The 21,644-nt window shown below is 39.4% G+C and overlaps 1 protein-coding gene across 4 annotated transcripts in view; it reads left to right on the top strand.

The window, feature by feature from the left end:
* extl3 (exostosin-like glycosyltransferase 3) overlaps positions 1-21,644 on the top strand; it is a 77,408-nt gene that overhangs the window by 9,418 nt on the left and 46,346 nt on the right. The gene's annotated exons all lie outside the window — the stretch shown is intronic.

Genomic DNA, 21,644 nt, shown 5'->3' with positions numbered 1-21,644 from the left:
ATGTTTTTCAACTAGGTGCGCCTGGAAAATTTGCTTGTCAAATGTGCGCCGCGTGCACTCCATGTGCACATCTCTCCCATGTGTGTGTCATGCAAGTCGCGTACCTCTATTGGAAATGACAAACTTACACCCTTAGCTTTTTGGCATTTCTTCTTAGGCGCGTGCTGAGCACCCACATTTTATAACTATAACCTTTATAACAAGGTTTATTTTCAATCGTTATTAACAATGGTTTCGATCAATAAATACCTTATTTTATCACACAGCCCTATATTATATTGGGATTATATAGCCACAGTTCAAAATATGCTAATTTTGTGGAGTTACTGCAGTGTTTAACCATAATGAAGTAAACGTTCGTCAGTCATTTGCACTACTTTTTAATCGTTTAACTGATACCATTAATCGTTTACAAACGCACCCTTTCGGTTAACGGTTCATCGGTTATTTTGAGCCTACCAATGCTCATACTTTTATTATGAAGATCGGATCGGTTCCAAAAAATGGTATCGGTGCATCCCTAGTTTAAATTATTCTGACACAAGCAATTTTACCAGTTGTTACTTTAACTGTTTTATATTACTTTTTTCTTTCCAATTTCTGAACCTAAATATGATTTGACTATACCCTGAAAACCATAAAGCACTGTTTATTTTACTTTGCATTTGCCCTATCACATTTAGCTATTCATATTCGCATTGTAGTGCTATTCAATTTATTGTATTTGTAATTGTATTTATATTCCAATATATATCGCAGAAATACACTGTAAAGAAATGCAGAGTTTCATACAATACCCTTATGCTGATCCATTACAAATCAATTAAGTAACTCAATTATTTGTACAAATTTTAGTGGATTGAACAGTTAATAATTAAGGTTTCCTAAAGCAAATGTTTGAATTGTGTTGTTTTAACTCAAGTAAGTACAGTAGGTCTGGGCGGTATATCGGGTTCTGGGGATATATCAATATGATTTCCCAACACGATGCGTTATTATCCAATATCATTCATATCAATATCGTTTAAGGCCACACTTGCGCATTCTGCGCGAAACAGACCACTCCAAGGCAGCACGCAAGTTCCGCTTGCACAAATGTGCGCATATGCAAATGAATGATTCAGTCCATGAGTCAAACAATAGATATGTTCAAAATGAACGAATCGTTCAAGAACGACCCATCACTGACGCTACATGGAGGAACATGCAGTGCCATTGTTGTATCGAAATCTGACTCCTCGGACAAATTTGACTCTCTTTTGATTGCACGCATATCCGTCAGCGCTCACAGCGGTTTATCAGAAACCTTTTATCGATCATTTCTTCCGCAATTGACTGCAAAAACGAACATTAGAAGCCTTGTCAAATTGCATGCAGCACCGGAATTTTAAAAGAATTAAGAACGCCAAAATGGGAGGAATTTATACCGCATTTCGACAGTGGAACCACCTCATATTCACTGATTATAAGATCAGGATTTATTACGTGACGGTCTCTTCTTTACATTTACCTTATGACACATTTGGCTTTGCGTTCTGCTCTGTTATAATGACTGTTTACATTTATGTGTTTAACCAGCATTTCACCACATGGAGTGAAAAACGTATCTTTAGATATCTTCGATATTTGCACTGTTTAAGACTTATGCACAATACATAAATATAAATGTGACTAAAAATTATACAGCTGATTTAACTTTTTATAAATCACACAACTGTGGTATACAGGATTACTTATTATAACAACATTGTAATTGTGACATAAAATACTATTTCATAATTGCATTCAATGTGGTTCTTTTCTATCCTACAATACGTTTTGTTGTGTTACTATTTAGGTGTGTCCTTTTTGGCTCTGACAGTGTAGCTGTTTTCTAAGGTTCTGTTTACTTTATTTGAACAACAACAACACAGTAGAGCTGTGTATAGTGTTAAGCAGGAAAAAAAAACTGTATTTATTTACCAAAGATTTGTTTAATAATTTGAAATGTTGTGCAACAGTTTGAAGCAGGAGAAAAACCTGTACTGTATTTGATTTACCAAAGATTTTGTGCAGCTGTTTATTTGTAAACAAGGGGGGAAAACCCTGTGTTTGAATTATATTTTGCTCAAATAAAACTTTAATAAAGTTTTAAAGTCTTTAACTCTCAATTAACTAACTCTCAATTTATGGCAAAATACCGGATATATATCCTATACCGTCATTCCTCCTAAAAATACCAGGATATGATTTTTTTGCCCATATCACCCAGCCCTAAAGTACAGTAGTTTGAACAAGCAGCAAATGTCTTTTTTTTTTTGAGTGTACAAAATATTGCAATTTCAGATTTTTCCAATATCATTCAGCCCTAGTGTGATCTGCACTTTCCTTTTCTTTTTTGAGTCCTATTTGCTGTTTTGGAAGCTTGCAGTTGTTAGAGAGGTAGAAGGTAATACATCATGCCACATTCCTTCAGCGCAGACTCTTGGGCGAGATGTTTCTGCCGCGTGAAGCCGAGAGTTTGTTAGCCATATTCTTTCTGACATCCCAAAGCACGTCAGCTCGAGGGTGTTTGAAATGCTTTTATTAATAGTTATTTTTTTTGCCATATGCCAGGAAGGAAGGGCAGGATTTTCCATCTGTTTCTCGCTCTCCTCCTCGGATGCTTCTGCCGCTGCGGCTTTTGTTGTGAACTATCAATTGCAGCTTCTGGCCTAATTAAGATGACCTTACACCTTACACTCCCCGGAAAGCAAACCTGATACATCATGCAGACGTTTAAGGGCTTCTTTAGGCTTTGAAATGGTCTGCTATTTGCTTGTTGGCCCAATTAGTTAATCTAAATAAGAAGTCTTTATGGTATAATGGCTTTTGTGTTGTTATATGGAGTGGTTTTACCTTTTTTATTGAGTATATTGATTGTGTTTGTGTGTTCATACACTACCTAAAACAAAATCTTGTCACATATCCAAGTTTTAGAAACTGGGAATAGAACACAGCCAGGAACTATGTCTCTAACTACAGCTCCAGAGGTGTAGTTGCAAGTGCACAAGTTAGCGACGCAGTTTGCGAATGTTCATTGGAGCGACGGATTTGGGAAACGGCTAATCATTGAACTATGTTTGTAACGGTGGAACTTAGTTGGCTAACGATGGTTTTCGGAAATGCAAACCATCTGATCGGGCCAGTAACTATCCTGTTTACTGTCCCGAGCATCTCGCACACTGACCCCGGGCCATTGGGCAGTACTTATTGTTGAGCTTAATGTATGTTAAGAAAATAACACACATTAAGGTTAAAACAAGAACAGCAAGCGTTTTTGACATTTAAAGTGCACCAATAATTCTAAAGCCAAAAAGATAGCAAGAAAACATTCACATTTAGATTGTTACATTTTTCACTCTGTTTAGGGTAATGTGCTTAACCATACGTTCACACCGAAAGCGGCGAGAGCCTCCAAGGTCGCTCTGGCCGCCCTGGCGACAACGCTCTCTGCCTTCAGCTCCTGCGGGGAGAGCGTCAAAACTCGCTACATTGATCTCATATTTAAAGGAGCCGTTGCAGCATATCAGTTACATTCCTGCATAAAAAATGTTTCTAGCATGAAAATGTTGCGCACTTCTTATCAAATTCATACAACAATGGAAGATCAAGTTGCGTGTGGTGTGGCTTTGCTCTATTTATCCAATATATGTGTCCTTATGTCTGAAATATCCTGAAGCAGCAGTACTGTTTTGTACTGTCACATCGCGTGAGATTCCCGCTTTTTTAAGATAAATTTATATAACATTAATGAACATCAGTAACTCGCCAGTAACTTATTTAATGTATGTTCCTGTAGGAAAAATTGGAAATAATTGGAAATCCGGCGACCGCAATAATCAAACCCTTGGGAACAACTGTGGTCGGAACCAAAGTTCACAGGGCTGTGTTTTCTGAACTGCTATCAAGCGATGGACGTCTTCATTCTGATTGCTTGCCGCCGAACCGCGTCATAGCTCATTACCATAAAGTTGACTTCATTTCAACTCTCCTCGACGCTCACTCCGGCGAAGACGCGCCGCGCTGCTCCTCGCCGCTTATCGCCGCCGGCTCTCATTGAAAATGAATGACTTCCGGCTACTTTGACGCTGTCGCCGCTTTCGGTGTGAACAAACGGTAAGAACTGTCAAATCTATGTGCTTGTTACCATATTTAATAGTGTGAAATAATTGCAGCTTTTGCGATCTGAAAGTCCTAAACTTTTTGGTTTAGAAATGATTAATTGTGCTGGCCTGCCTTCCAGTTTGGCTGCACATACAATACTATTCAAAGAAACACTACAGTATGAACACAGTGGCTCTGATCCCAGTGGCAGGTCTTCTTGGAATTGGGTATTAAAGGTGTCAGATGGTGCTGAATCATGTAGCTTCTTCTTTTTTTTCTCACTTTTCTGCTATATATCAGCTCCCTTGGAAATGGAAAAGAGAAAACCACAGAGCGTGCAGTCACGTTAAATTAAAGTGCTAATTATAGAGCGCACAGCTCTGTATCTGCGGCTGCAGTCCGGCTTGAGGCTAATGGATGTGTAAATGAAAAGTGTAGCGTCTCACCAGCAGCTCAGTCTGGCCATAATGGAATCATTCAGGATGGGTATCAGTACCACAACGTCAGGTGATCACTGTTTTTTTTTCTACCTTGTAAATGTCAGAGGGATACGGGCAGGAAAAGGTTGCATTTTTCCTGTCGAGCAACACACACAATGTGCTTTCGCCCCTGGGTGCTATATATCGGCTTCCCTTCTTTCTCTTTAAAAGTGTGTGTCTTATGAGTTCAAGTACATTGAATCCTCACGCTTTACACTCAAACGACTTCTGCTGCTTGTTCAAACTACTTATTGAAAATGAATTGAAACAACACAATTCTTACGTTTTTTTTATGGGGGGGCAACTTAATTATTTTATGTTCAATCCACTTACAGCAATTAAGTTAACTTAACTGATTTGTTTTGGCACAACATGAAGTAATTGTGTGGAATCCTGCATTTTTTACTGTGAGTTGTTGCTTTAAAGCAGTGGTCCCCAACCTTTTTATCACCGCGTACCAGGAGGTAGGTGGTATAGGTTGGGAAGGGGGGTTGGTGTAAGTGTACGTAAATTGCTAGGCGACCATCAAAATAATCGGAAGAACAAACTCAGGAGATCGCGAAGGCAGAGAACGCGTCCTGTGAGAAATGAGATGCTGCGTTTCTGATGCTGCGTTCCTGATGGTCACATGACCTTCACGCGTTTTAGATGGAAAATTATTTAAACATTACAGCGTTCATACAGGGATTTATTGTCTTTCTCCTTTTCAAAAAATATACTCTGCATAAAAACATTATAAATATACAATGCACAATACAAATAAAACCGATTTTAATACACATTTCAGCCAATAAACACCCTTAATGTGTTTATTCCTTTATTAAGATGTCCATGGTAATGTTTGTTCACCGTTTCATTTAGGGAAACTCCTGATGTAAATAAGTTATACCATCTAGACATCTAGAACGAGATCGGTGCCGAGTCTGTACCGGTGTGTCCTCGATATCAAGAACACATCCAGGTAGTTTCACGCATCCTCTGTTCTTGCGGTCTTGAGTATTGGAACTGAACTTTGTCAGCTGATGATGACGTTACACGTGAACACGAGGATGCAAGACCACAGAAGAACGCATATTGAGAAACAGCCCTTGATTAGCTAGCCCAGGTGTGTCTGATTGGGGTTGTAGCTAAAATCTGCAGGACACACCAGCCCTCCAGGACCGACATTGAGAACCCCTGCATTATCTTATTAAAAAGGCTAACATTAAATGCAGTTAAATTCATGAGCAGTGCTTGAACGTCCCTGTTGGTAGCCGTGACTTCAAGCCTGATTTTTGTCAAAATTCTCTATGCAGGAAAAACCATGAGTCCTATAACAAGCATCAACACCGCAAATTAAAGCACTAGACTGTTATCTTTAAAAAAAAAAAAAAAAAAAAAAAAAACAGATTTTGGGGTGTGCCTTGATAATCTCAGCATTTTGAATGCTTGTGCAAGACGAGATAACGTATGACATGCTCCCTGAATATGGTTGAGCAACGATCACTACATGCTTTCATTAGTGCATGAAGTTTAACTCTTTTACCTGCATTCCGTATTAATTAATTCATTATTTCTTCCGTAATATCTGTCTATTGAGAAATGGATTGAAATAACTGTAGACAGTGGGAATTGGCAGTCAGCTTTCAGAGCCTTGTCCTGAATAAAATTAGAGAGGATCTTCGTTTTTTTTTCTCAGTGATCGAGGCCTGAAAGATGAGCTGGAACAGGGAGAAACACCTAGTTTCCTTTAGAGAAGCAAGATTGCATTAGGTAACTGGCCCAATTGCAAAGTAGTTTGCATAATATCCAAACTGTATGGTGTCTGCAGATCAGAGTATTAAATATGATGAAAGTAGCATGCCACCACATCCCAAAGGTGCTCTATTGGGTTAAGATCTACTGACTGGAGGCTGTTTGAGTACAGTGAACTCTGTCAGGTTAAGGAAACCAGTCTGAGATGATTCACGCTTTATGACACGGTGTGTTATCCTGTAAATCGGGACTCATCAGACCAGGCAACGTTTTTCCAATCTTCAATGGCCCAATTAGGGTGAGCCTGTGTGAATTGTAGGCTCAGTTTCCTGTTGTTAGGTGACAGGAGCGGCACCCGGTGGGGTCTTCTGCTGCTGTAGCCCATCCGCCTCAAGGTTGGATGCTCTGATTGAGCTGCAGCAGGTTGTCTTGACCATGTCTACATGCCTAAATGCTGCCATGTAAATGCTGCTTGGCTGATTAGAGATTTGTGTTCACTTATGCGTTCTGTCCTGTGGCCTCATGGGATTGTAAATTGACCATAAGATGTGCACTTCAGAATCTTTCTAGAAGTCATCAGGCTATTCTTGTCTAATGTTTTTTGAATACTAAAGATCAGGCTCTCAAAATTATTCATATTCCTTCGGCTTCGTCCCTTAGTTATCAAGGGTCACTACAGTGGAATGAACCGCCAAATATTCCAGCTTATGTTTTATGCAGCTGATGCACTTCCAGCCGCATCCCAGTACTGGGAAACACCTATACACAAACTCACATTCACACATACACTCCAATGGCTGTAAAAAATATGGACGACGCGACAGCCCTTTTTCCCATTGAACGCCTTGAGGGCAAAACGCCTGCTTGACGGGCACAAACTGTCGCAAAAGACTGCTGAAATTGAAGCCTTGACATGCGCAGAAGGACTGTCTGATGGAGCCAGAGGAGGAGCCGCGAAAATGAGCGGAGTCGAGCTTCCAACCAAACGCTTAATGTAAAATCAACCACGCCCCCCGAACTTCTCAGCATGCGTTTGCTGTCATATCAACACAAATGGATGTAATAACGTTAACAAATATGAGGATTTTATATATTCAATCGCGCCAGCTCCGGACCGCAGCGCATAACCCACTCGCGGCGTCGCGGGCTGATTCCGCCTCGCATGCGGCAGCGCCGGCTCGCTCGGCCGCAGCATCTGGCTCGATTGACTCGGGCTGGAATCGGGTAGTGAGTCCAGGCATCCGGAGTAGGTCCAGCAGAGGTAGTCAGTCTGAGCTCTAAGGGATAAGTCTCCGGCAGGCGAGAATCTAGCCGGAACTGTGTCTTGCTATCTGGGTGGTTAGGCGTGTATCAGCAAACTAATAAAGCCCGAAAAAAAGCCCTGACCTTAGCGAATAAACAGTGTTCCACCAGGATCATGTATGTCAGAAACTGTAGTTTACTGCTAAACTCATTTTGTCATGGTAAAATAACACAGAAATCGAATAATAACACTTCAGTCTCCTGCCGAAGCTCAGACGCGCTGCTTTGAGAAACTGTCAATCACAGCTGTCAATCACGATGACACGCCCAGCATTAAATTACTGCTAAAAACAAACTGTTTACAAAAATGAAGATCTGCACCTATTTCAGCACAATAACCAGTGCCTTAATCAACCAGAACCATCTTTCGGGACATTTTATTGCAAGTGTAATAATTTTTTTTATTTGGGCTCAAGTCTCCTTCATTAACACGGAGGAGGCGGGCTTTATGACTTGTACTGCAGCCAGCCCCCAGGGGGCGATCTAACGGCCGAGACCTTCACTCAAACGCAGGCTTGCGGCACACTTGATACACTCATACACTGCGGCCAATTTTGTTTATCCAATTCACCTAGGGCATGTGTTTGGACTGTGGGGAAACCGGAGCACCCGAAGTGTACCAACACCAACAAGGGAAGAACATGCAAACTCCACACATAAATACCAACTGGTCCAGCCGGGACTCAAGCCAGCAGCTTTCTTGCTGTGAGGCGACAGTGCTAACCACTGAACCACTGTGCCACCCTAATCTCTAATTGTTGTTTTTTTTCTAAGATATTGTCTGGATGTTGTTCTATTTGGACATGGGGTGAGTTTATGCTTTGTCTTTTTAACAGTTGTTTTTAGCTTTAGGAAATTAGTAATGGTGACTGAGGTGAATCTGGCACATCTGAAATGTATAAACCTCAAACCAGTCATAATGAATTGATTATTTGTTCCATATAGATTTTATTTAATTTTTTTGCAAAGGATGGTTCTCCCACAAAGGAACGTTTGTTGTAAATTTACTCGCCCTCATGTTTTTGTATTCAGTTATTTTCAGTAGACACATTTAGCTAAAACCTTGATTTTTGGTTTACAATGCAAATCTACAGCTACTGGTACTTTCTAAGGCCTCGTCCACTCAGACACGGGTATTTTCCAAACACACTTTATTTTTTCTATGCGGTTTTACTGTTTGTCCACATGACAACAGAGTATCAGGTGACCGAAACGGAAACTTTCTGAAAACTCTGGCAAGGGTGAAAACTCCAGGTACAGTGTGGACATGACACTACAGCCACTGTTTTCACCTCATGACATCAGCTTGCATGCTGTTTTCTTATTTCTTATTGGCCAACATGCCTGGGTTTACATCAAACATGAAAGATGCAAATGCGGCAAGTTTGGCAGCACTTCAAAAGAATTCCCCAATTATTAATGTATTTACTAACATTAACAAACAACTGGAATTACATTTATTAAGTATTCGTTCATAATTGTTACATTATTTAATATTATTTAAGTTAAACACTGTTCTTATTTATGCCCTCCACCCCTTCTGAGGCATGGCCTGCCAAAGGTCGATCTCCAGAGGTATCTGTCCTGGGCCTTTCTTTCTACTTGTCTCCAGGTGTAACCCATCCTTGTGATGTCTGCCTCTAGGTCACATTTCCAGGTGTTTCTTGGAAGACTTCTCTTCCACTAACCTTGGGGATTCCATCTGAGAGCCTGTCTGGGATGCTAAATGGTAGTTTGCATAGGGTGTGCCCTATCCAACCCCATCTTCTGTTCCAGATTTCTGCTTTTATTGGGGGTTGACAGGTTTTTCTCCATAGGTCGGTGTTACTGATCTTGTCAGGCCAGCAAATATGTAGAATCTTTCTATAACAGGTGTTGATGAATGTCTGGATTAGGGTTGTAACGGTATGAATTTTTTACGGTATGATAATCGTCTAAAACAATACCGCGGTTTGAAGGTTTCGCGGTATACGGTATGTTACAAATGTTACAAAATAATAGAACAGTGAAGCAAATTTGACTTTTTCCAAATAATATATTTTCAGTTACTATAAACAACACCACTTACAATGAACAAATAAAAAAATAAGAAAATAATAAATAATGTGTCAAAGTCCAAATAAAGTCCAAATAAACATGGTGCAAATCCTCAGTAAAAAAATAGATATAAATATTTACTATACTATAAATAGTTACATAACGAAACTAGATTCAATATGGAACATCCTTAGGTTTTATGTGCCAGCATGGATATGGTTGTCTGTGGATATGGATTTGGTTGTCTGCAATGCAGACAAACAGCTGCATCTTCATTTGCGTCTTTTGAAAACAGCAAGAGCAGCAGTTCGTCTTTGCTGTGTCACTGTTTTGTCATGTTTCTGTGCTGCTGTGCATGCAAAAGTACTTAGTATGAGAATTATTTCATGCAAAACTTTTTTTTTTGCATTTTATTTAGCCGCGCATAAATGTATGCCTATCTCTCATTCCGTGTTGTTCAAAAAGCTCATTGTTTGGTCCACAAACAAAAGCGAAACCTATGCTTATTGGTTGTGATATAGCGAGTTTGAACCAATCTGGGCATGGAGGAGGGACAATGCATCAATGTATCATGTCTGGTTTGTCCGGAGACACAGTGACGAGCGTTTCTTTGTCAAATCAGCACTGGAAAGCTGAGATTCTCTTGTTTATGCCAATCTTTGAATTATATGAATCGGATCAGCGGATCAAAAGTTATTAAACATTTAAAAGCAATACTTATTTTTAGCCGTGGGCGGCTGTCTCGGTCTTTAAGGGTTAAAACCGTTGATATGCAATTGCTCATGGTATGATAATCCTGCACGTTCAAATCGTGGTAGACCGACATACCGGTATATTGTTACAACCCTAGTCTGGATTCTTCGGGTGGTAGTTTTGGTAATCCTCCAGGCTTTGACATCATACAACAATACTGACTTCACAATGGAGTTGAACAGACGGGTCTTGGTGGACAAAGTACGTTCTCCCGAAATTCTTGAGCTGGGTGAAAGCGGTTCTAGCTTTTCCGATTCTTTCCTTAACGTCTCTATCTGTTCCACCTTGCTGGTCGATGATGCTGCCCAGATAAAAAAAAGACTGTACCTCCTCCAGGGAACTTAAACATTGTTAGTTCATGTTAACTGACTGTGCATTAGCTAATGTTAATGAACACAACTTTAGATTTAAACAATGCAGGGCTTGAAATTAATAATTCTTTCTTGGTAGCATTGGCGCTTCTAACTTCAGAAATGTTAAAAAATTTAGATCCACCCACTAACAATTAACAGCAGGATTGCGACAAGTTCTATATTAGCAGATTTATTGCATTTGAAATTAACACTAAACAAAACTAACAAACAAACAAAAATCTGCATGCGCTCACCGGCCCTGCACACACTGCTTGAACACATCACTCCAATTCTCTTTCACTTGCATTGGCTTCCTGTTCTTTATCGTGTACAATATAAAATTCTTTATTAACTTGCAAAGCTCTTCACAACCTTGCACCCGATTACCTCTCTGATCTTCTTCACTGGTACACTCCTCGGCGCTCACTGAGATCTTCTGCTGCTCAACTGTTGTCAGTTCCAAATTTTAAGATGAAAGCATTTGGTGGCAGGGCTTTTAGCTAGGGCTGTGCAATTAATCGAAAATCCGATTTCGATTTTGGCTTCAAACGATTATGAAAAAGCATTAATCGAGATGAACGATTATTGCATCAAATACCGCCCCCTTTCCAGCTGTTGCTCCTAAAAGCGCGAAAGACCGCGTGCTTATGTGAAAACCAGAAGCATGCGGCCGGTCAGCATTCGGTCTCATTCGCACACTGAAGCTGGAATTATACTTGCGCCGCATCGCGCACCTCCGCTGACCGCGCGCGCACCTCGCAGACGAGGCGCAGACATCTAGTCATCTTAATGTGAGCGATTTAATGGTCAAGTAGATGTCAAAACGCTTAGTGATTATTCATAATAACCCTTATTTGTGTAATAAACAAACGAGTTACGAGTTGAGGATCAAAAGACACGTAAAAGAGAAACCATTAAAGAGACAGCGCGCGATGTTGCTTTTATCATTAATCAAACAAAACGAGAAAATCCTCTGCTCTTGACTGAGGGATTTTTGTAGCTAAAGTTTTATTCTTACAGTGAAAATCCTTAAATCACAGTTTGTTTCATATTTTTATTCTATTGTATTTATTTTTTTTCCTTTGCAGGGAGGAAAATAACTGTATGTATACATTAAAGTCAGAATTATTAGCCCTCCTGAATATTAGCTATCCTTTTCCTGCCCAATTTCTGTTAAATAGAAAGATTTTTTTTTTTTTTACTTATTTCTGAACATAATAGTTTTGATAACTCATTTCTGATTACTGATTTCTTTTATCTTTGCTATGATGACAGTAGATCAAATTTTTCTAGATATTTTTCTAAATACAAGCATTCAGATTAAAGTGCAATTCAAAGGCTTAATAAGGGTAATTAAGCAGTTCATTGTATAACAGTAGTTTCTTCTGCAGACAATCAAAAAATATATTGCTCAAGGGGGCTAATAATATTGACCTTCAAATGGGTTTCAAAATATTTAAACCTGCTTTTATTCTAGCTAAAATAAAACAAATAAGCCTGGAAGAAAAATATTATAGGATATACTGTTTAAATTCCTTGCTCTGTTAAACATAATTTGGGAAATATTTATTTAAAAAAAAAACATATTCCCAGGAGCACTAATAATTTTGACTTCAACAGTAATCGTTTTAAATAATCATGATTACAATTATGACCAAAATAATCGTGATTATGATTTTTCCCAAAATCGAGCAGCCCTACTTTTAGCTGTACAGCACCACAGTTATGTAATCTCCAATTTTAAATCCAAGGTTAAAACCTTTCTGTTCAGAATTGCTTTTAATGATTTTCTGGATTAATACTATGTTTTATTACTCTTCTGTCTTGTTTTTATAATGTGCCTGTGACATACTGTAAGGTGTCCTTGAGTGCTTTGAAAGGTGCCTATAAAGGTATAATTATTATTATTGATGTGAATGAGATAAACTGAGTTAACAATATTAACTGTGCTGTTCTTACAGGTGGTGTCTGATATTGCACATATGATATTGACATATAACTTTTTATTTGCATACGTCATCTTAATAGCAGTCTTTTCATGAACTGCAATAGTTTAATCTTAGTGAATGCATGTTCTTTTGCGATAGTATCAGACGCACGACTGACAGCATTGTGACGATTAAATGAAGGATTAAATAACATTAGTAAATCTTGTGCTTAATATGTGTGGATTCAGTGGGAAACACTGTAACCTGAAAACTCTGTCCCACCAGCTTTACAGTGAATGGCTTTAGTCTTTTCCATAGTGGACTTTAACCCAGTGGAAGTCTTTTATCCACTCTTTGAAAAGTGTAAACGGTGGATTAACATTCAACACATGATCACTAATAAGATGTGCCATTATTTGTAACATCAGGTGGTTTCTACAACAAAATCTGTCAGTGTTATTTTCATTCTCTCGTATCCAGACCTTTACATTTTTGCGGTTCACTGAGTGCAATCACTGAGTGATTGACAGCTGATATTAACCAATCCATGTGCGTTCTGTTCTAGAGCAGTGGGCCAATCAGAAAAGCCTGAAGGCGAGGCAATCATTGCGGGATTGGTTGTTGGCAGCAAGTTGACATGACAACTTTTAAACTATTCTCGAGCATTGCATTTGGCGTTTTTTGGTGCAAAGATGCATTCTGCATGAAATTCCCCTAAATATGCGCATGTCTGGTCGCATGGCAACAATTTATGCACTCACATAAATGCTCCCAAATATATTTTGAGATCGCATAGACAAAATTTCAGGCGCCTATGCGACCAAACCGGTGGCAATTTCGAGCCCTGATTATGCATTAGTTAATGTTTAACTATAGGTATTAAATGCTTTATAAGATTATTCATAGTTAGTTAATGCTAGTAAACGCATTACCGAACATTAACTAATGGACCATTATCTTAAAGCGTTACCCCAAATTCTGCGCCATGTGCACTGCAGAACGGTAATACTCTGTTTTCACGTTTGCATTGACTTGTATGTAATTTACTAGCGAAACTACTTAATTTCCCGTTTGGTGTGAACTCAGCATGAAAGTGTCATCATCGCCACCTGTTGGTTCGGCATGAATTTAACATGCAACAGTGAGTTTTTGAGTTTTCTCGTGGACAGAGAGTTTTTTAAAAACAAAATCAGGGAAAACTCCATTTATAGAAATACTCTTGTTGACATGACCTAAGAGTCAAAATAAAACACATGCAGGCAAAACAAGCATGAACATTCACAAGACGCAAAAAATCTGCCTGTGGAAGTAGCTAAACTTTATTTACAATAATAATCCACAGCCTCAGCAAACATTTGCCTTTATTTATTTGATTTATTTGACTCTCAAACTGCTAATAGCCATTGACTTGTATTTAATGGGTCTTTTTAGCTAAAAATCTTCTTTAATGTTCTACACAAGAAATAGTCACCTACTTCTAAAGTAGCCTGAAGGTAAGCAAATTCACAGATTTCTCTTTTTGGGTGAACTATCCCTTAATATGCGTTCCTGCTTTATTATGCATGCAATTCCTAGGCAGTATCAAGATGCCGTTTTATGATCTGTTCCAAAACTGCTGTACCATCTTGCTCTGAACTCGCAAATATGCTTCTTTCACATTCCCAGCAAAGTAGATACCTTTAGTGCAGAGCAGAAGAATGCAAACTATGCAGGCAGCCTTTCATTGTAGAATATGCCTAACCTTGCTTCATACAAGATTTCCACGCACAAAAAAAAGCACAGGAGTGATTTTTGTGGATTTTACTCTACATTTAGCTGTAGTAGCTTCACATTCTGATGTAAACCTGCTTCTCGTGAGCTTTTATCTGAAGAAAACCAACAGCATTCCTGGTTCCACTGACAGGCAATGCGAGATTGCAGGTAGGGGACAATTTCAGCGTGACTTGTTTGTTTTGTGTTGCTGGGCATAGATAATTGTCTGTGGAAGATGTTATCATCGATCTCATGGAGCGTTTGCTGCTTTGTTTTTTGGTAAACTACTTTGGAGCTGATAATGAATCTATTTTTAGGCCTTTTGTATTTTCATAACAACGCAAGTACATTTTTCTCCCCAGTTCTCGTTATCATAATGTATTTATTTTCTAATGCATTTTTATAGTGTGACATTCAAATTTTCTCTCTTTCGAAACAGTGGCAGAAAATGCACAGCGAACAAACAATCGAAGATTCAAAGATCTAAAGAAAACGCAACGTTGGAATGCACCGATTAACCGATTTCATTATTAACCGTGCTTTAATTCGTCATGGTTAATTAACCTTAAAGGCTTCTCAACACCAGCTTTCTGCAAGGGAACAAAACTGCTGCAACTTAAAGTTATGCCAACTGTGCAGTAGTTTAAAGTTTCAGTCTTGTACACCGAGGCTAATACGCACGCACACTGGATTAACTATGGCTGAGGCTATTAACTAAGTGGTCGTTCACATATTGCATGTTTTGCATGCGCAAGTTTGTTTTTTTCAATGGAGTGCATGGCCTGCGCACACATGTTAGGAGGTAAGGCTGATTTATACTCTATGCGTTCATCTTTATATCATGTTTTCATTTTATTGTTGAGAAAGTGAAACAACGTAGCCAGAGTGATGTGAATGAAGTTATGAAGTACACTGTTCCCTTTTGTAGATTTACCTGTGTCCTCGGTAGTGTGTTTTCCATATCAAACTAAGGAGGGGGAGACTGCAGCCTTGATCAAACTTGCGAAGTAGAGGATGCAGGACTGAACTGTGTGTAACGTTAGGCTACTTAATATTGAGGAAAAGCCCCAATCAGATAGGCGAATGTCGGCAGCCCCGCCTCCGTTTTCAGATGTCTCCGTTTTCCCCCATCCACACTGAGACAGAGCAGCAGCGTTTCAGAATGAAAATGGCTTCTTCAGCGATTTCATAACGCTGCGTTTTCAGCACTCGAAAACTTTGGTGTAGTGTGGACTGAAGCCGTAAACGTAGCAAAACCTATGCGTTTTAAAACCAAAACGCATTGGTGTAAACGGAGCCTTAGTATTAAAATGGCATTTCAGAACCAAAATGATCCACATCTACACCGTGTTTACCTAGCATTTCTGAACAGTCCTCTGTCCGCTGAAAACGCACATCACGTGACCACACTCGCACCACACACACATAGCAGCCACACACACCGTCATTCAGTCGTCTGAGCTCCAGAAGAGCAGTGCACGTCGGACGATTTATCAAGGATGTACCGCTGGATGGCATCTCACTATAGTTGTGAAACGTGATATTTAATTAATCTTGTCTCTATCTAACGACCCTTCGGCCTTTTGAATCTATCAGGTAGCGTGTCACAGCATCTGTACAGTGCTTCAATCTTTCACTTTCACACTTGTACGTAGTAATTTTAGTGAAAAGCTCAGAGACTGTTGGTTGTGCAGCTTTTTTACCAACCAACCTCCCACAGAAAAAGTGATTGACAGGTGGTAATTTGTGAGCAACTTACCTTTATTTATTTATGATTTGTGTATGGGTAAAACTAAGACCATGCAGGTCAGGTAGTTGAAATAGTAGGCTACAAATAATTAATTCCTTATGAATGAATTAATTGTTTATAAAGGTGTGAACCTACACTAGTCTCACGGTTCGGTTACGATTATCATGCCATCGATTCAGTTCAATTCGATATTTCGGTGCATTGACGGTGCTTTCCATACACAGTTTTATATTTTCTTCACAGCAGCATTTCTTGTATTAAAATCTATGAATATATTTATATTTATATACTATTTGTAATACAATTTTGTCATTTAATACAAACAGTCAGATATATAAACTGTAACTTTAAACAAAACGAGCATTTAGCAAATAATATAAACAAATATAAATATCCAGCTCAATTTCTGATCCTTGTCTAGTTCTCTTACACCCCTTTGATTGGTCACACCCTCAAAAAAAAAACAAAAAAAAAAACAGTTGCGATTGGCTCTTGCGCGCTGCGTTCTTCACAGATGAGTGATGCTGATAAGCGGCAGGTGGCAGCAGCGATCTCACAGCTGATGAATGATAGACATGGTGGAGAAAACTCTGCAGACACGCGCTCGTTTCTGTATGCAAAAGTAATGCTGTAAAACAGCCGAGAAGAGAAGCCACGCCAGCAGGTCAAATGGGCCACTGTATATGTGTGTGAGAAAGAGAGAGAGAGAGATGCGCGAGAGAGAGAGAGAGAGAGAGAGAGAGAGACAGAGACAGAGAGAAAGAAAGAAAGAAAGAAAGAAAGAAAGAAAGAAAGAAAGAAAGAAATGGAGTATGCTACTTTCATTCTCTCGGTCTCAGTGAAATAGGGGCTATTGTTGTATATATCAGTGAAAGACTGATCCAGCAAACACACACAGTGAAATTGTGCACAGTTTATGAGTTTTAAGTGGTTAAAGCGTTGTAAATATTCGCGATCGCCTCCCTCGCGGCAGAGCGCATATGAGGTAAATGACGTCAGTAATAACCGGTTATGATTATTACTGAACCGATACCGAATTGTCCGCGTCTGCATCGCGGTGCACCGAAAAAAAGATTATTTTTGACACCCCTAATTGTTTATAAATAATGAATTCACCTCCCCCTATGAAGACAATGCCATCGTCCACCGTGATGTTTCACATTAGACATCGTACGATGCCAAATTGGTCGACATCGCCCAACCCTACTAGGAAACACTAATATGGTGCGGCTAAATATCATCTTCGACATGAAATGGCCCTTGTAGTAAGTATTATTTGCCTTCTGAGCAGCAATAAATAACACTTATTAATGTAATATAAGGAGCTTTCACGTGATTTCTAAACTAGGAGTGTTTTGAAACGAATGAATGCATAATAACCGTGATAACTGTGATTAGTCCTCACACTATAATCAAACAACCAAAATCTACAATTGTTACATTCCTACCGCAAATAAACACTGAGCCTTCTTGACATGACAAACATATAAAAAAGTCATTGAAAGTCTTTAGATTTGGTGTCCATGAAAGAGTAGTCAGTGTTTCCCAATGTGTAGTGAATCAAGCTCATCACTATCCTCACCAGTGTACTTAATCATGTACACGCCCTACTGATGAACGACCTTGTGAGCTAGGGTGTGTATTGAGACGGACCCATAGAAAATGTGTAAATCACTGGTGCGCAAGGATCAGGTTTGAGTCCTGCTGGTTTATGTAATGTTCAGAGATCTCAACTGTGGAATAAGCTGTAATGTTATTCTTAGAAACTAAAAACTTTTGTCAGTGTCTCGTTTTCATAATGTTATTTCGTCAGGTTGAAGTACAGGTAGGCCCGAGGGAAGACACCGAGCGTCTGCACCAAATCATGGTGAAACGGATAGAAATTAGGCTTGAAATTCTTGCACTGACAGGGCAAACAGGATGCAAATTCGCCTCAAGGCCACTGTAGGAGGTCTCGCGGAGGGACCTGTTAGCGCTTGCAAGACAAAGAAAACTATCCATGCATGGTCATCTGGCAAGACGAATTGTTGGAGGCATCCAGCCTGAGCAGAACTAGATTTAAGGATGAGAAAGTATTCTTGTGGAACCAGTCAATGCAATGAGATCTCAAAGGGAATTATACTTTGTCTCCTCTGTGCTATTTAAAGCCCAAATGTGTGGCTTTTGAGCCAGAAACTTTGCTTATCCCCATCTAGGATATCTCACTCATGTTGGATTCATTGCAGAGGGTTCTGATAGATCATGCGTAAGTTAATTAAACACAGCTGTCTCCGTTTCATTTCCCTGAAATATTTGATGGGATTGTCTTCCGTGTAAATGAACAGATGAGATGTGCGAACCAGGTTTTTCTAGGTCAAAAAACGTCCATACTAAGTAAACAACTGGTTTATTTTCTCCTCCCTGCCAATATAGTATGTTAGCAGTGCAGCTTTGCTTTTTATTGATGACCTGGGAAGCAGACCTATTGACCATAAAGGAGAATTTTTCTGCAATAAAGGATCTTATTGGCCTACTTTTCATCTCCGTGGATCGAAAATATAAGCGGATATTTTTAAAAGTCCCTTTGAAGCTTCACAGTGTTCGATATCTTTAGATATGTTTCATTTGGCATTATTTACTTCTTTCTCTTTACATCATATTGACACTTCATGCCGCAGAATGCATCTGAGATAATTCAATACGACGGGCTGTATTACCTCAGTGGACTGAATGGCTTCAGCAGTGCATTAGCAGTGAAATGACTCGCTGATGGAGTTCTGGAGATCATTTGGGAGAAAGTACTGCCAAATCTTTCCTACACGGAGAAGATGTCCCAAAGTGCAGCTCAACATCTGCCTGATGTTTAAACCGCTTTATGTAGAACATCGATCCAGCTAAAAGCTTGTCCTAGTTAACTAGCAAATGCTTCTGCGCTGAGAGGAGTTATTTTACACGATCTGGACTTTCATTTACCTTCATCATGGTGTGAAATGAAGATAAGTCGGAGTATAACAGTGTTATGCCAAATGTTGCTTGCATGTCAAGAAAAACAACAACTCTGAATGAAACATCAGATTTCAGGTTCATGTAAAAGGAAATACTGATTGTTTTTAAAGGCATACTATGCTCAATTTGTTTTATTAAATATTTAAAAAGTACCAGAACAGTGTTATATATTTAGATATATGATGTACTTGCATCATCCCAAAAGGTTGGAAGAATCTGGTTTGGTTTCATAGAAAACAAACAAACTCCAAAGCCGCTTTAGGATTGAGGTGTACCAAATTTTCCGGTGCAAAAACTATTGACAGGCATTTTTGGCTTCGGGCTGAAAATATGAGCCGTAAAAAGATTATTCTGCACCACAATCTCCACTATGTTCAGCACGCTGATTTCACTCTCCCTCCAATTGTAGTCATTGCACTGAGTGAAGCATCTTTTACATCAGACGTGGAAAACGCTGCGCTATGAAACCCATTCATTTCACTGTGCCATGCAAAAGTCAGTTTGTTGCTGCATCGAGCAAAGCTTCAAAATAGCTCCATATTCCACTCTGTGGATATTCCATTCATGACCCCATACTAGGTCTGGGTGATTAATCGAAAAATAATCAATCTACGTTCAGAACCTATAATCGATCTGATTTTCCCTGGTCATTTTTATCATTTATTTTCCCTGCTGTGTGGGGTCACGTGACCCCGCTCCGTTAAAGGGCCATGAAACCCCCTCGTTTCAGCAGGGTGTTTTCACAACTCTACTTTGGAAAAAGTCAGAAAAGTGGGCGTGTCCAGCTCTGTTTAGGGGGAGTGTCGGAGGAACTAAAGTGGGAGTGTCTATTTGGGCGCGCGCGAGTTTCAGTCAAAATACTCACACACAGTAGAAAGTGATGGTGTTTAACCTACATGGACATCTGTAGTGGAATTATTTGCCAAATTATTAAATGTTGGACTTTAACTGTAGTTTGGCTCTTTCATTCAGGGAATTCATTCATGCCCCTCGCGACAAACGAGATACTTGATTCGAGGATCTGCTCTAAGCGTGTATTTTTCATGCAATGTTTGATAATGCACGGTGAATGAGAGAAAAAAAACCTCAGCATTTCCCGGAAACTTAGATGCACACGGCAGGTAGCGTCAGAAAGCCGCGTGTGTTATTCCAGTCACTAAATGCGGTTAAAAACCCTACACGAGGTTAAAGTTTGGTTGTGGTCCTAACATGTTACGGTGCAATAGTTAACTTAGTTCGATACGAACAAACTGAATAAACAAAGAGCACTGGTCGATCACTTACCAAATCTGTAGAGACAGGACAATCACCAGCAACTAGAGCCGCGTCTTTATGGAGAGAATACTACAAGCGTATCCGATCTCAGCGTTTGCAGATAAGAACAGCTCTCAGGTAAACAATAATCCTCCTTAGACACGTAAGTTATTGTTGTCGAGCGTCGCGTACACTGTTAATCCACACGTGAGTCTGAGCTCTCACAGAGAGAAAAAGAAAACGAAACTTAACGGCAGCAAACTATAAAAGCAACACTTGATGAACAACTTAATGAAGTTGATAGAGCGCGCTGATTGGTTTGAACCAAGCCTTACTCCTGCATTAATGCAACACACTGTAAGACGTAATAAGACTCACTCTGGCACAGACGTCCAGTCTGCACGCTGGAATACGAGCTATTATGTCATGACCGTGACGCAGCTTCAAAAATTCGTTTCAAACAGGAAGTACGAATTTGCTTGAAATAACGCAAAAACAACCAATTTACACTTTTTAGTGAAATATAGGTGTCTTAATAGTGTTTTTAGCAGTGTGGGACACATATACGACTGTCAACAGCTCAAAAAATGTGTTTTGGTGTTTTGTGACCCTTTAAGGCTGATTCATATCGAGAGCACATTGTTCAGCGTATCGTTTGAGCGGTCCCATACCCACACACCTCTCAAAAATGTAACTACAAGTTGTCCCTCCTCTAAATGACCAAGTTTTAGCTTCTTGTAACGTTACATAAAGGTAGCATTCAGAAAAAAAAAAAAAAACGTGAAAAAATTTGGAAGTGTTTTTACAGAGCAACAAACAGCACACTAAGGTATATCAATGCACGTCTACGATCAAGGCAAGCACCGTGGGTCACGGCGAACACTCGATGCAGTGTCTAAGGTTGATTTATTCTTTTGTGGCCACTTTGCAGCTACATGATCTGATCAAGTAAGTTGATTGAGTTCATTCTTACACCTTACTTTGCACAAAACTGACGATCTGACTGCGCCAGAGATGCCTTGAGACGACATATTTTCCATTTGCGGTCAAATTGTTATTTACAAATATTTGTTTACATAAGATGCAAGATATGCACTGTTTAAAATATTGTTTACAGGATATGCAAGAGTTATTTTATTGAAAAGAGATGCTGCTTATTTTCTACTTTTAATATGAAAAGCACTGAAAATTA

Source organism: Danio rerio, chromosome 20 (genome assembly GCF_052040795.2).
Source record: "Danio rerio strain M-AB ecotype USA chromosome 20, GRCz13ab, whole genome shotgun sequence".
NCBI lineage: Eukaryota > Metazoa > Chordata > Actinopteri > Cypriniformes > Danionidae > Danio > Danio rerio.
Note: the sequence above shows the minus strand (reverse complement) of the source record. Positions and strands in the feature narration are given on the sequence as shown.